General features: G+C 33.2%; 1 long non-coding RNA gene across 1 annotated transcript in view; it reads left to right on the forward strand.

Annotated features, from left to right (window-relative positions):
* LOC146722486 (uncharacterized) overlaps positions 1-16,140 on the forward strand; it is an 84,956-nt gene that overhangs the window by 18,518 nt on the left and 50,298 nt on the right. Inside the window, exons 2-3 of the long non-coding RNA XR_014925143.1 lie at positions 9,575-9,897; positions 9,993-10,051. This is a non-coding gene — a long non-coding RNA (uncharacterized LOC146722486). The remainder of the gene's footprint in view (positions 1-9,574; positions 9,898-9,992; positions 10,052-16,140) is intronic.

Genomic DNA, 16,140 nt, shown 5'->3' on the forward strand with positions numbered 1-16,140 from the left:
ATTTTAGCTGTCCATATATTACACATGAAATTTAGTTATCATGCTTAAATTTTAGCTTCTTTTTTTTTTCGTGTATGAAATTTAATTTTTACACATTTATTATAATAGTTTTAAATTGTTCTTACATATTGCTGAATTGTAATAAGATATAACGAATATTCTTTTATTATTTCTCATATATTTCAGAGAATGCTACATATTTGTGATATATAAAAATTCTGCAAATTGTTTTGAACGACGTAACATTGTAATATACTAATATAATGACTGTTTTGTGCTTGAAGGCTTTAAATATCGGAGTAAATGTATATATATATATATGAGGAAGCAGCATATATAAATTTATTCTCGCGGTCGCGCCACAAGACGTCACAGATGTCTTTGCAATGTAACACCGCGCATCGTTAACGCCTATTCGAATTTCTAAACTTGTAAACGTGATTCCAGCAGCTCCCACGAGATTTCAGTAGTTCGGTAATAATGTTTGACAGATAATCCGAATGCAATCTGTAATGTGAGCCAGTATCGCGAAACGCGCGTATTTCTTCATTAACTCGCCTTACACAGCAACGTTCCGTCTCACGTTGTGCATAAGCTGACGTCCTTAACGGAGCTCGATCTCATTCCGCATTGTCGTCTCGTCGCTCGTCCGCCCGTATTCCTACCTTAATAGACGAAGGTACTGAAGTGTTTGGCCGAGCAAACGAGCATGTGTAACCGAGAATAGTCTGCAACGGATTCAAGTTTTCGTGTTAGGCAGGAGGCATCTTGCAGCACCGCTAAAGTTTGCTACAGCTTTAATCTCCCATATTAGGGACGAGGGCTTAATTAAGGGAACGACATAAATCGCAACGAATCCTCGATCAAAACTTTATTCGACATCATTGAAGAAATGATCAATATCAAGAAGGATGAATTTTCTTCTAAAAGTGAAAACTTTTTTTTCTTCTGATGAGCAACACTTTAATTTCTCTAAAATATTCATGTTTTTGTAAAATGTTCATCTTCTTTTCAATTTTACTTTATTTTTAATTTTCCTATTTTTTCCTGAGATTCTTTTTAATCATTTTAAATATCAATTATGAAAATAGTTAAAATTGAAAAGTTGTTTTCATTTATTGCGTATTGTATATATGCATACATGCATGTTATGTGTGTGTGTGTGTCTATATAAAATATATAAAATTTTTAATTTATTTTTAAAATACAATGCATTTTTAACGCAATTTTAAAATTATTAAAAATCTTTATTAAAGGGAATAAGATCTAAAGAGCAGGTTTTTAAATAACATTTTGTTTCCTTCTTCTTTGGCTGAATATTTATAAGGATACAGCTCATCATATTCTTATTTATTATTTCAAGGAGATTAGCTTACAACATTTAAAATCAATTTAACTTTGTCTCTCTGAGAAATAAGCTTTCATAATACTTGTGCTTTTTTTCGATATTATCAAAATATGGTTCTATAATACTGTTGTTCCAAAAGAGACACCATTAAGGCTCGCTATTTTCTCATCACAGGCGGCGAAGATTACTTTGCTATCTTTCTACTGTGTTTTCTCATTTAGTCTGTCTTACTTCGAACGGATATATCGGACAAAAGCGGTTTACGCGAGTTTATAGTAAAGAGAGAAAAAAGATCCATTCGGTGCGCGATTGCTATTAGTTACGTAAGCCCTTAATTAAGCTGCGCGTATATATCGATCTGCCCATTCTTTCGTCTTTAACTCCCGCAGAAAGACTATCAAATTCGATAGTCATTGAACCTGACTTTGGTGTAAACTTTGTTTTCTCGTTTTACAGAGCCAAACTACTTTAGCAACTTGCTGTTCTTTTCGACTTCACTTTTTACAGCTTATTTTTCGAATATTTAATTTTTAAAATATAATGAACACGAACGCAATATTATATAGCAAGATACATTTTTCTTTAAATATAACACACTATTATTATAATAATAAATAATAATGATTAATAATTATTTTCAGTTTCTAATATTAAGAAAAATTGTTATCTAGAAAAGAAATTTTCTTTATTTTGATTTATTTTTCATTTCTCTAAAATAACGCACAATTCTAGAGATCTCTTCTAGCAGCGTCTAATACTTTCTCAAGATGTTTCTTTATAGAAACGAAAGCGCTCTTCGTTAGTCGTACATACGACATGTGTCCAAAGCTCAAGCTGACTTACGGAAGAGAGGTTACGAGAATTCAAGACATGCTAGTTCTAATTCTTTAGATACGAGTACTTTATTAATTCGTTTTTCTTCGTTTGTTGGAGATTACACGATTCTCCAATATCCTCCGTATACGCATTCGAAGGATCTACTATTGCAATTATGCTAGTCTTTAATTTGAAACTGATCTTTAATATTCGAATGAACATTATATTTTATACTTGTGCGTGAAGAGATTCTTAAATGCTATTGTACAATATTTTTATTTCCTGATGATTACAATTCGCATTATTGTTCGAGAAAAGAAGAAACTCAGAAATGTTGATACACTTGATATATATACATGTATATATTCTTTTTACAATTTTATGTTCAATTTGATAACTATTTCAAAAGTAAGAATTTTTGTGATGCTCTTGTCTATGGATTTAAAAAATAAATTATTTACTTCTTAATTCGAATAAAGTTTTTTAATGTTGCATAATTACAAGATTAATCAAGTGTGCAAAAAATATAGTTACAATATTTAAATATGAATAATTCAAATTAATGGAAATTATATTCTCTATAAAAAGTGTATATATATATATATATATATATATATATATATATATATATAATACATACATTCTACAAAAATATATTTCACAAAAATATAAATGTAAATAAAAAGAAAACTTTTATAAAAATTTACCATCAATTTTACGATTTACAAAACTGTATTAATTCACACAAACATTGCTTTATATGAAAATTTTTTTTGATAAAAAGTTTGCATCATATATGTTATTTTAAAGTCATTTGCTAAATACACTGCATAAAAACTTTGTAATCACATTGAAGGCAATGTCGATATGAATAGATCTATAGAAAGTCAGTATTTTAATTTTTGTCGATCAGTTTATTCGCTTTTCATTTACCAACGATCTTTCTAATTTTCCATCAAGGGCTTTGTACTCATTTTCAATTCTCCTTCGCTTGCAGCTTAAAGCGCACTTCCGTTACGCTGCATTACCGGATGACTAATAATTAATAATCACAAGCACATTTGAATTAATTTCGTAGGAAAACAGGAAACCGCGGTCCGTCTAATCTTGGGCCTGGAAAATAATTATTTTATCAAATATACAATATATATTTACAAAATTTCGTAATAAAGAACTTATATTGCTTTTATAACAAATAATTTACAATTATTAAAAATTGTTTAAACTTATGTTATTTTGATATTGACTTGGTACGCGCTTAGAAATAAATATATAATTTTTAAGTAATTTATATAAGACATAGTAAATGATATCGTAGTAAATTATATGTATATAGTAAATGATGATATTTTATGTTTTACAATTAGTATTATATAATTTTTGAAAATTTCTATTTTACTTATCTCTATTTAAAATTTTTTACCCATAATTTTATAATAACGGTTTGCAATGGTTGCATATAATAATAACATATTAAAAAAAATTCGTTCTTATGGTATACTTTTGATATCTGGAAGGCAATCCATTATAAAGAGATATGAAACATTACGTCGCATATAAGAAATTTTTAGTAGAAATTTTGTTATTACAGACATCAGATATTTTTTATCGTGCACTTAATTAAACAAGGAACGTATATTAACGCCCATCTTATCTCTTCCGTCCTTCTTTGCCTTTCTCATAGAAGAATATTGCCGAGCGGTAATCTCACGAACTTACGTCTTTCTACTATCTTCTTATATGAGAGATCAGTGTGCACGGTTTGTTACCATAATATTCGTTCTCATTATGCATTCCCCTTCATCAACTTACTGTTATAATATGCCTAAATCTTATTTAACCTTCTTCAAGGACCGTAGTAATCTACCAACATTATGCATTCATTCGATGATTACATGTTTGTTTTGTTACGCTCACATATTCATTAATCGATAATGCAATTAAGAAATTGGATATATCCAAATGTTTCCAGCTCAATGATCGAATAAATTTTATAAATAGGAATAAATTTTTAATAGCTTTAAAAAATTTTTGCTTATTGAAAATAATGAAAATGGATATTATATATAGAGATGAATGTTTGGTTATAGATTACATATTAATTACAAATGTTAAAAATATTAAATTTTAATAACTTACGAGTTTTTACGTTTTATAATATTTAAAATTTTGTGATAGCATATTAATTAACATAATTTCTGGAGAATAGAATTTCACGGTTTCCATCTATCCAATTTCCTCCGTCACATGAATATTTTAGTACAATAATAAAAATGAGATAATATGCATATGTATATAAAATTTCAAAAAATACATTTAATATCACATTTCATATTCAAAATATCAGAAATTACATTGAAAAATATCTATTATGCTAAGATTCTCTCGTTCTCGATATAATAAAGCTGCATAACATAATAATATATTTTGAAGACTGTTATTTCCAAAACTAAATCGCGTTGCCATTTGCGGACAAAGGCCTGCCGTGTTCCGCCAGTCTGTTGCGGCGCGATGCAAAAAAGGATGAGTACTCTGTTCTACTCCGTGTTCGATCCTTACGAGCTACCGTGCGCGCTTCTACAACCCGTTCCCACCTCCTTGCGTCGCTCGGGCGCAAGTTTGCTCTTCCTGTGTAAGCTCGGACGTTCTGCGCGGACAAGCGCTTAATTAAGCGAATAACATATATCATCTTAACGCCTAACGCCCACCTTCAACTTGCTCGACTACCTTGCCTCGCGGAGGTATAACACGGGGCGGGCCCACGGCGACGTATGTCGGGCCCAGCACAGCCGTTCGATTTCACCTACCTACCTCTCATACCGCGAGAGAGAGAGAGAGAGAGCTTTGAGCTCCACACCGAAGATCCTTGTCCTCATTCTACCACGTCGACCACCGCGTCTTAATACGTTCTCTACGTTTACTGTGTTCCCGTGAACATTGAAAATCTATGGGGTCATCCGGAAATATATTACCTACTTTAGTGATATTACGTACTATCATCTGTATAGGTATTGAAAAGGACATTTAATGTGTGAAAATGAAACAATAAAATATAGATCGAGATGAGTTTACTATCGCAACGCGACATTATGACTTCGTGAGAACGAACGCGCATGTTAAAATCAATTACATTCATTCAATTCTAGTTTAACTTTGTTTCAGATTAATTAGACTTTGCTACGTTTAACGAGTACGGAGTTTTGATTTTTGGATTATAATAGTCAAAAAAGATAAACTGATAACACCATGAGAGATACTCATACTTCGTACCTATGTCCTTTGAAAGCTCTGTGCTTTCAAGCAGTTCGGTCGTAATGAAGAGCATGTATACGATGTAGCCTTAGGCATTGCGGGGGCGAGATAGCGAAACGAGGTCCTCCCTTGATTTTCAAAGAGATCGAACGAACCGGGCGAGTTTATCGGCGAGTCTCTCTCACCTCGATGATTTTAAGGCTAAGTTTAGCGATGGTAATATGGAAAACGTGATCTGATAGGCAATCACTATAAAGCGTTATATAAAAGTATTTTGCATCATATTATCTGAATGCGTGATTTTCTTTCTGCAATAATATGAGAATTTAATGTCGACGGAGATGAGAGATGCGGAATATCATCTTTCCAATTGTCGAAGATATTATATAGAACAAAGTTTTGTCTTAATTTCCAATAACATGAACAGTTCGATGAATAGAATTCTATATACATATGAAAGAAATTTTTTCAAATTTTTTTAATCAATTGCATCTCTAATATACTTTATAAATACACACAGAGATCATAAGAATTTAATATATAAATATATAAAAAGTAAATGTGTATAAGTAGTGAAAAATATTAAAATATATATATTCACATTATTATGTGTATACAATTTATAATTACAAATATACTCTTAATTAAGATGTGAAATGGATGCGTTACGATGTGTAAACGGCAGAGAATGGGAAAACAATTAGTAGCATTTGAAGGAGAGAATGGATGTCATCACGAGTGTAATGAGACAATGGATATGGGAGTAAGAAAGACCCGATTCATACTACCAAATGAGGCTATAGAATAGCTCGGATATATTCATCTCTATTTGTTACTTAATTATTCACTATCTTACAGACAATTATTCGCAAGAATTTTTCAAAATCTCTATCGAAATAATAGAAACTTAATTATATATTTTGCATAAATTGAATATAACACAAATATATATCTTACAAACTTTATATTTTAAACTTTGAAAAATATATGTATATACAAATGCAATCCGTATGATAGCTCATTCTTGAATATTAATAACACTGAAGCGTATATATGTTTAACAAACAAGGGAAAAAAGCGAGAAACTTGTCTATTTTTTCTTTTTAAAAGCAGAAATTACTTGTGAAAATTTACCTCTCTGGACTCACGTTTCTTTTCTAACTAATCTCAGATACGTTATTTCCTTCGGGAATCCCGGGAACAAAATGTTTTAAGCTTGCCAGCGCGCCAGGATTCAGCGGCGACCTCTTCGTCTGTTAATACGCGGAAAGGAGCTAGCGCGATATTGAATTATCATTAGCAAATTCCATTATACGACAAACAGCGCAGTCCCCCTGCTAATTGTAACTCGTTAAAGCCTTTAACTATTTGAGTTGGAAGTTACCTTCCTGTAATTTCAATGGCGCTTTCACGGTCGTTCTCTATTCATGCGCGACGAGAGAAACTACTGTCACGCCGTCGAATAAGGACTCCTCCTAAAGACTGAAACGTGTCTGGCATAATTGAGACCATTTGAAATGCCTGCATGAATGTTTTCAGAGCTCCATCCACATGCCATGACCTCATAATAAAATTATATTAAAAATCGCAAGAGTATGATTTTGCCATTTCTCATTTGAATAAGCATATATAATTTTAAAATTCTGCTAAACATTTAAAATTTTTTTAGGATTTATAGCAGATATAATTCATATTTGAATTTATATGTTTCAAGAGAGAGATTTTACTGCTCATATACAGGGTGTCCCAGAACTGGCGGAAAAGTTTTTAATGGCAGATTTTTGATATTATTTGGAAACGATTTTTCCTTAGTGAAAATGTTGAGGAAGGCCATCATTTTTAGCATGTTCCCAATTTTTGTTATTATGTATCTTTATAACTAAGCCTTATATTAAAATTCTATTAAAGTAAACTCTATCTAAAATTAACTAAAGAATGTAGTTCTGTTAATATTTTCTTTCCACAAGGTTTAGTTTCCAAAAAAGCTTTTATTTTCAACTGCTTATAATTCGAAAATTATTGGTGTTTCGACATTTTCGCTGAGGAAAAATCGTTTTCGAATGATACCAGGAATCTGCCATTAAAAACTTTTCCGCCAGTTCTGGGACACCCTGCGTATATAACATTTTATCATATAACATTCATCCATTGATTGATTTTGCTCTGGTAATAAATCATAATTAAATAAGAAATATTTTTATACTTTCTTTCCGTTAGATATTCAACGCGAATTGATTTGATATAGTATACTACATACAATCAGCACATTAAAAAAATACAACCTAATTTATTTTCAAGACTGTTACATGTGTATTCGTTCAATGCGATTGATTATGCCTTTTCTAAGGCGATTGCACAGGAGTTAATAAAATGGTTGTTGTTATGTATCGATTCATTCCTTTATATGGAGATGTCATCCATCATATCCAAGAAGTATCGTTTATATCTTTGCTTGTTGACATGTTGACAAGTAGCCACCTATTTGAGAGAACCGCTTAGGTTGGGAAGACGCGTGATTAATGTGCGAGAGATAAGAGAGAAAGGTTAGACTTCCGGACAACTGATTCAACCTATTCAGACAATACGTATAATGAAATCACACAAGCGACGGTTAATGAAATCGTCAAATTTACCTTACGCTTTCTACGAAGAAACATTTGCGATCGCAAATACGGAAGCTTCGAGCGCCGTCGGGAAAATAGAGATTTGTAGGGAAAAGCTTGTTCACGCTTTTACCTACAAATATTTGAAGTTACTTTCCAGTGTCCCTGTTTGTGTCCCAAATAAAAATTTAACGGGCGAGTTTGTTACGTTTAATGTCATTTTTATTTTATAAATGTACAAATTTTTGAAATTTTCTAAATAGTAAAGTGTAGATATTATTTTTATACGCAGCTATATACTATCTGTTCTTAAAATAAATTAATGTCATCAAAAGCATATAATCATGATAATTCTATCGTAATTTTTATATTTATAATTATAATGCATGATTGCTTTTAATGCACATAAATAAATTTTTCGAAATAAACGAATTTGATTACAAAATTTGATAAATATTCAAATAAAATTCGACATATACTTTATTGATAAAAATTGAACGCATATTGGTTATATATATAATTAATAATAATACGGGCCGCGTGTAATTAATAATCCATCACTGGTTCTGAATCCTGTTACAAACATTTGTGAGCATTTTATTAAATTATTTTAGTGAGTTCTGTAAACATAATTAACCGAATGTAAATTATAAATTTTTAAATACGTGATAACTCTGTGAATGATAGTTAACTTATTAAGCTCTTTTAATATATACAATTAAAGTGTGTGTGAAACTAGCATATCATTTAATAGAATATTTAATTGGAATATCATAAATGATTCAAAGTTTTGGCTTTATTTTCAACAGTTTTAGATTCTTCATAATTTAAATAGCTTTGGCGATTAAACCAAAGAAAATGCCTAAGGACAAATTAATATGCCAACTTTACGCAGCATATTAATTTGTCTTACAGCATTTTCTTTATCAATAATTATCAGGATTTAAAAATTTACAGTTCTACACGAGGTTTAAAAGGAGTTCTGTCTTCTAGAAGCCAAAAAAGTATTAATTAAGCTAAAATAAAATCGATCGGATACTTATATCTATAGATACTAGACTTACTTATTCTAAAGCTGTATATATCTTTTCGAACGAATCTCCTTTGAGTTTTATTAATTATTAATAATATCAAGTCACGTATAGTATCACGATTAGAGTGAGGTTGCTAATGTTTGTAAAATAGCAAATAGTCTCGGCTATTACTGAAACGCAGCGAGTACCAGGTAATTTGAGTTGCGTCCCACTGCGATTAATTAGTAAGCATAATCATTTCTAACCTATGTATTATAATATTTATCAATGACATATCATAATTTCAACGTTTATATATAATCCTAATTATCCGAAACGCATGTTTGGCGAGAAATTCGATGCGAAATCTCTTCCCAACAGTTAACCCAACCTAACTTAATCTGTTTTCGCGCAAATGTATTACGATCTGTAGATATATCTAGTGTTAATTCTAGCTTACTAATTCTATTGTGTATTATATTATAATGCAAATTAATAAAATTATTCTTATTTTTAATATATATGTTTTTTATTTGTTACAGATAGCAGTGCGATTCACGCGTCGTATCGGGAGTGCCGTGTAAAGTTCGCGCGTCGGGAGTGCCGCGTAAAGTTCGCGCGTCGGGAGTGCCGTGTAAAGTTCGCGCGTCGGGAGTGCCGCGTAAAGTTCGCGCGTCGGGAGTGCCGTGTAAAGTTCGCGCGTCGGAAGTGCCGTATAAAGTTTCGCGTGTCGGGAGTGCCGTGTAAATAAGTGTTGCGCGATCGTAATTATTCATATTTTCGCGAGTGTCGTGAGTGCTACGAAGGACCAAAAGAGGAGGAGGAGGCCCGGGGAGGCATCGAGCGACAACGAGGTAACTGGGAGGTATACAAAATAAAAATATTTTTTTACTGCATTTTTTATGAGATATTTGTTTCTAGAATTTCACTCTATATATAATTTGAATATTTTGTTTTCAGATGAATGTGCTGTGTGCTACAACTCCGCTCGTTTGCGTTTGCTGCAATTGTACGTATCGGTGAGTGAGAAATTGCTTATTTTATATATATATTTCTCTAGCAACCTTATCTATTATTCTTAAATTTTTTAATCTATCTTTGTATTTTATACATAAATCTAATATAAATTTAATATAAAAGAAGTACTGACAAAATAAGGGAAAGTTATTATTTCTTAAATGTTTGTAATTGTTTTCATCAACATCTCTCTTTTTTCGCAAGTGTACTTATAAATATAACAAAAGTATAAGTAATAGATTTTATCAATAGATTTTACAAGAATACATTTAGAAGAAATACTTACAGATAGATAGATTGAAAACTTGAAGAAAGAAATCCTGAGATACAAGGTAAGAGAGTATGGGAGGAGAGCTTAATGTGCGCAAGACTGTTTAATTAAAAATCTGCTTGTAAGCGTATAATAACCGTCGGCCGAGTATGTAATTCAATGTGTCAGCAGCGGTTAAGTTAGTCCGTATTCGGCAGAAATTGCCGCAAATCGTATATTTCGCATTTAGTTGGCGTCAGCGGCAACGCACTCGCATATTAGTTATTACAGTCGGAAACCAAACAGCCCGAGTGTGTGCTCGCACTCAAAGCAAATCCAGAATGCTCCATTCTAGCTCTGATCGTTATACTCTGCTGCGGTTTGCTAGCGGAATGCACGCACTTCGAGACAGCCTTTAAAACCCAGCGTCAGGAAAGACATCAAAGGCTTTGTTCAGTGCAATTACTATCGACGCACGTTATACCGCCCGCCGGCAAATTCGTTTCACGCTGGACTGTAACGACGCGAACGGTAGTGCATTATAAACAGTCGAATTCGTAAACCCTGAACGCTCCAGGTTATCCGCCCTTACTGTTATCTATGAATTGTTTGATCAATTTGAAATAATTTTTTTTTTTTTTAATCCCGAGGTAGCAGTTATTTTTGAGTTACACACGAGAAAGAACAAAAAAATTAGCTTACATTTGCAAATTAATAAATAATATAGACGTATTGGATATCGCAAGGTAATAAATAAATAAATAAACGTATGTGACACACTTTTTATACTAAATCTTGAAAAATAATAGTCAAAGACACTTGACAACTCAAATTATTGATTATTGTACTGTCACCACAAATATTTTATTAATTATTTAGCGGAAATGTTTGTCTACTTTTTATTATTAATAAGATAATCTATTCGAAAGTAGCTATACAAATTGTATAATTAATTTCATTCGAAAATAAAAATGTCACTGAAACTTTTTAAGGAAGCGTTGATTTACTTTTCGTTACTAAATCTCACAACGACGAAAATCTTCTATCGGACTTTAAATCATTAATGTGAAAAACTCTCATGACATATCTGATAGAACGTGTCACTCGAAAACACGTGTTTATGTTTTTCTCGGTGTCACTTCGGGAAAAGAATTAGGGTTCGACAGACAGTGACACGTCGAGAGTAGTCGAGGGTCGTGCCAACGTCTGCCAGTCAGTTTCATGGCAGGGACTTTGAAGTTGATCGATTTAGCAGCTGCAGTCACTCCGTAGGTTGTACTTCTCTTAAGCTTGCGCTAATGAATTAGACAGTGTGAACAGGAATACCTCACGATTATCTCATATATAACCGCCCGATGTTATTTACGCCGCGTCTATATATCTTTCTCGCGTTTAATTTTAACAGAATAAGACGTTTTTGACACTCTAATTAGTTCTACCAGACAACTCGTAAAATTGATATAATTACTCGCTATTATGCGCATATTTGGCCGCCCCTTATATGAGAATACTCTCTTTCTCTGTGTTAGGGGTTGATGAGCGTGGAAATAAAGTGTTCGGATAAAAGAACAATTATTATGGTGTCTGATTCTATTGTATGCAAATAAGAATATAAATGCGGACTAATTTCACGTCTGACACCTACAGTGTATACACAGCAAAAGGTCCATCTTGCTCCTCTATTCATGCAATAAAAGCTCATTACGAGCAGTGCCTCCGGAGAAATAGGAACAGGAAAAAGCCTCTTAACATCATTTTTTTTACCGGGCAATACCATCTTTTAATGTAATTATGCAGAACTGGGTTGTACTGCAATTACTTATTCATTATCGTCTGATCGTATCGGAAAGCATATTACTTTCAAAAGCGAGGCATAAAAATTTGATGTTTATAAAAAGATAAATCAAGTGAATTACATTAATTTGTAACACGCAAATGCATACGAACAAAATTGCATGAAACGAGCAAAAAATTTTACGTACGATATTTCTTCATATCAATGCAATCTCATTACCTATTTTTTAAACTGTTAACTTAAAAGTTAAACTGTTAATTAACTATTTTTTTTCATTATTAAATTATATATCTCTTTACGATTTATTACAATAATTTAAAACTTGTATAAAACAGACAATTTTTAAAATTTTGTTTCCTATTAAATCTATCTATTTTTATATAACATTTAAAAGCCTCACGTGAGTTTATCCAATTGAAATATATTTGTGTATGTGAGCCTATTGGCTTTCTCGTTCGAATTAATTCACGAACTTCAAATTTTGACCCGACAGATTCAATAAACTTTTCCAGTGCGCCTCTTAAACGAAATTGTCCGAATCGTGGCAATTTTTGCGCGAGCATTTCCATACGGGCGCACAACCGGGTGCAGGTGCATCGGACGATCCCCCACGGGTTATTTAGGAGGCATTTTGCATTAATTATTCAAATGAGCTTGCACGCCGCCGAGATTATCGCAAGTTACGTGGCTCCTCTCCTTTCGACGACTTCATTACGGGACGCAAACCGACAATGTAAAAGAATATATTTGAAAAAATCAAGAAAAGTTGCCATCTGGCGTAACCAACATTCTTACCGTATTGATTAGACAACGACAAATTGCACTTTAATTTGCTATTATAATGTTTAGAATTTATTTTTAAGATTTAATAATTAATAATTTACAATTAATAGGAAAATTAATAAAAAAATAAAAACACATTAACAAGCTAATTAACATAGAGTAATATCAAATGCATAATTCAATTATCACATCTAGAGATTTTTTTACAAAACTGAGTCGACCGAATTAAAATGCCGGTTGAATCTTTTATTAACATTTTTTTCGGAGATTCAAAAACTAGAAACTGTCTGATGCAATGTCAACGATTTAAATTGACTTAAGAGACAAGCTTTCTTATCCGGCTGCATTTAGCCGGCAGTATTACTCGATTGCTATGCGAAAGTCAAGAAAATTTCATTCCGCATCCAGTCCTATCGCATAATTTAATATTACGCCGTTGGAATATTGGATATTCAACCTCGACAGGCGCTGTAGCCTGCGGCAACAGTTGTCTGTTACTGAGCTCACCGGTTAAATATGCAAAATTCATGCTGAACACGGCGGAAGTGCCCAAAACTACTTCCAACAACCGGACAGTTTTATGACCATAAATATACTCGCGCGCGTGGATCTTCGTCATTCCAATAATGTCGCGTTACACACAATAATCAATTTACGACCACACTGACACTAATTTCAATTCCGTTAGGCTAACAAATTTTATTATCCAGCATTTTGACACTTTTAATAATCGCGCAAAAGTGCTTTTTACGTATATATAGTTTCTTACGTGTCGTACGCAAATAAAATGCTAATTTTTTAACATAAATTGATAAAATTTTTCTCACAAGCGCAATTTACATACGTATTTTTTTTTTCTTATCGCGTTTATCTTATCTTAATTTTCTTTTACTAGGAACAACATTTTTATTGATATATTGATTGATATAAATCTCTGCTATTTTTTTTTTATTTGAATTTCATCATTCTCAATTTTCATTTCGATATGGTAGTTTTATGAAACGCAATTCGCGCAACGGTGCGAAAACTAGTTTTTTTCTACAATTTTTCGATTAATATATACCACGCAATTCGGTATCTTTTATTGCCGGGAACAGGTATGAAATTATATACAATCCAGAGCACACAGAGTATTTGAATTTGAATTGGATAATTTTTTCGTACACATATCGTGACATATAGACATGAAAATTATACACGTTGTCGACAATAAAAGCTCTATTTACTCGAGATTAAAATCTACGATGCTAAAACGCGAGCGCGCGCAACGCATTATCCCTTTACAAGGTAGAAGAATGAAGGGTGTCGCTTCTTGCCTTCGACACGACTGTATCTCCTTATCTCTCGCACCTCTCCATTCACTCCGTGTCCGAATCGAAAGTCACACGCACGGTGGCTTTTAAGGCGGCTCCAAGAGTCGAAGAACGCGATATACGTAATAAAATACGACGCGCCTCTCAATGTAGCGATACGCGCGGAACGAAAGCCTGGGAAATCACCGTAAGGCCGAGGCCCATAAACAGCGGACCGGCGATTTGACTGGGGGAAACGAGCCCGTCGCGCTCGAAATTAAGACATAATTTAATGCCGCGACGGCTGCAACGGCGGTGCGCGCTCATTTACGTACCTTTTACGGGAAAAAGATAAACACACCGCGCGCCGAATGCGAGAGATGACTCTCGCCGTGAAATTACGCGCGTCGTTAAAAAGCTTACTTTACGCTGATTAAGCGTTTAACAGAGCTGCCGTGGTGTACACGAGGGCGCTTTCCATGCATGAATATGGATGAGTACTAGTGTAACCACGACGGAGAGAACTACGAGAGATGGGAGCTATCGTTGTTTGCGGCGCGAAGTGGCTTATCCCGACTGATAATAATCGAAGGAAAAAAAAAGAAAAAAAACAGGAACTAGCGCGTGGTCGGAACTAGTTTTTCATGCGACATCATTTAAGTCTCATGAGTATCGCGTGGAACTATGTTACATAGGTACGGAAAGGTTCGCCGACCGGTCGGACCGTGTCGTGAAACATACTTATCGGTGCTGTAAGTATTCCGATCGGCGGAATCATGTTTCGTATAACTTGGAGAGAATACGGCATGGTATTTCTTCCCGTTCCCGGCTTATCGTAAAAAGATTCGAAGTTGCGTGAACGACTCTAGGTATTCGAGCTAAATGCGTTATCGCCACGCGATAATGGTGGATCCATTAACAGGGTGTATATACAGAGTTCTTCGTAATTTGTACGACTATTAGAAAAAAAATTGAAATCCAAACATTGACAAAATTATCTTCCAGTACAGTCGAAGAGATGCTGCAAATACTGCGCATCTTCTTTAGATATCTCGCGGCTAATTAACGTTGCCGAGGAGTTGAAGATTCTTCTTTCGATTCTGCTGTTATTTATATTCATATATCCGACAATTTTTTTCTACAGAATTCTTGGTAAAGAGATTCAGTCTTGTGAGAGTCTTATATGAATATTATAGAAGTGTGCATGTTACGAGAGGAGGAGATTTCAAAGAATTCTTGGGAGATGACGTCACGTTCAGGGATATTCCGCGATATAAACTTAAGATAATTTTTCAAGTACCTATCGTTTAAAAGTAAAACATTGTGACAGAAGCTGTTTTGAAACTTCCCGTACCTCTAGAAAACTTGATTGTGTACTTACTGCTAATACGCTTGACGTAAGCTGGCGAATAATTGAACGTGAACCAACACGTAATTTTCGCGATAAAAAGGTGCAACGTAGCACAGTTTTAAACGCGAAGTGAAACAAAGTAGACGTTTTTGAAACTTGTTGAAAATGTCCGTGTATTTTGAATCTTGATTACGATGCTGCATTTTCATAACAAAATTTGTGAGAATTACATGAATTTGTAAAACAAAACAAGTTAAAAATAAAATTGCAAACGCAGATACCATTATCGTTGATTATTCATGGGCTTAAACTGCGTAAATATCAGTATATGTTTACCGCTGATATTTCAAAAATATATTCGCAAGCATAACGCTATCGATCGCGAAACTACATGAAAAGTACATCACGTCGTGAAACTTAATCCGTGGTTTAGTCTCTCTTCATACGTGTTGCACCGAAAAATGCACAAGTTAAAAGCCTTCTATAAGCTGCTAAAAAAATATCTTACGTCGCGCACGTAATGTTTCACTGATTGGTAACAGGCATAAAATTAATATTGCATTAAACTCATATTTAAAAAAAAAATCGTAAAAGCGGTTCAAATTAATTTACAATAGAAC

This window comes from Nylanderia fulva, unplaced genomic scaffold (genome assembly GCF_048542155.1).
Source record: "Nylanderia fulva isolate GAGA-0341 unplaced genomic scaffold, ASM4854215v1 Scaffold31, whole genome shotgun sequence".
In the NCBI taxonomy this organism is placed as follows: domain Eukaryota; kingdom Metazoa; phylum Arthropoda; class Insecta; order Hymenoptera; family Formicidae; genus Nylanderia; species Nylanderia fulva.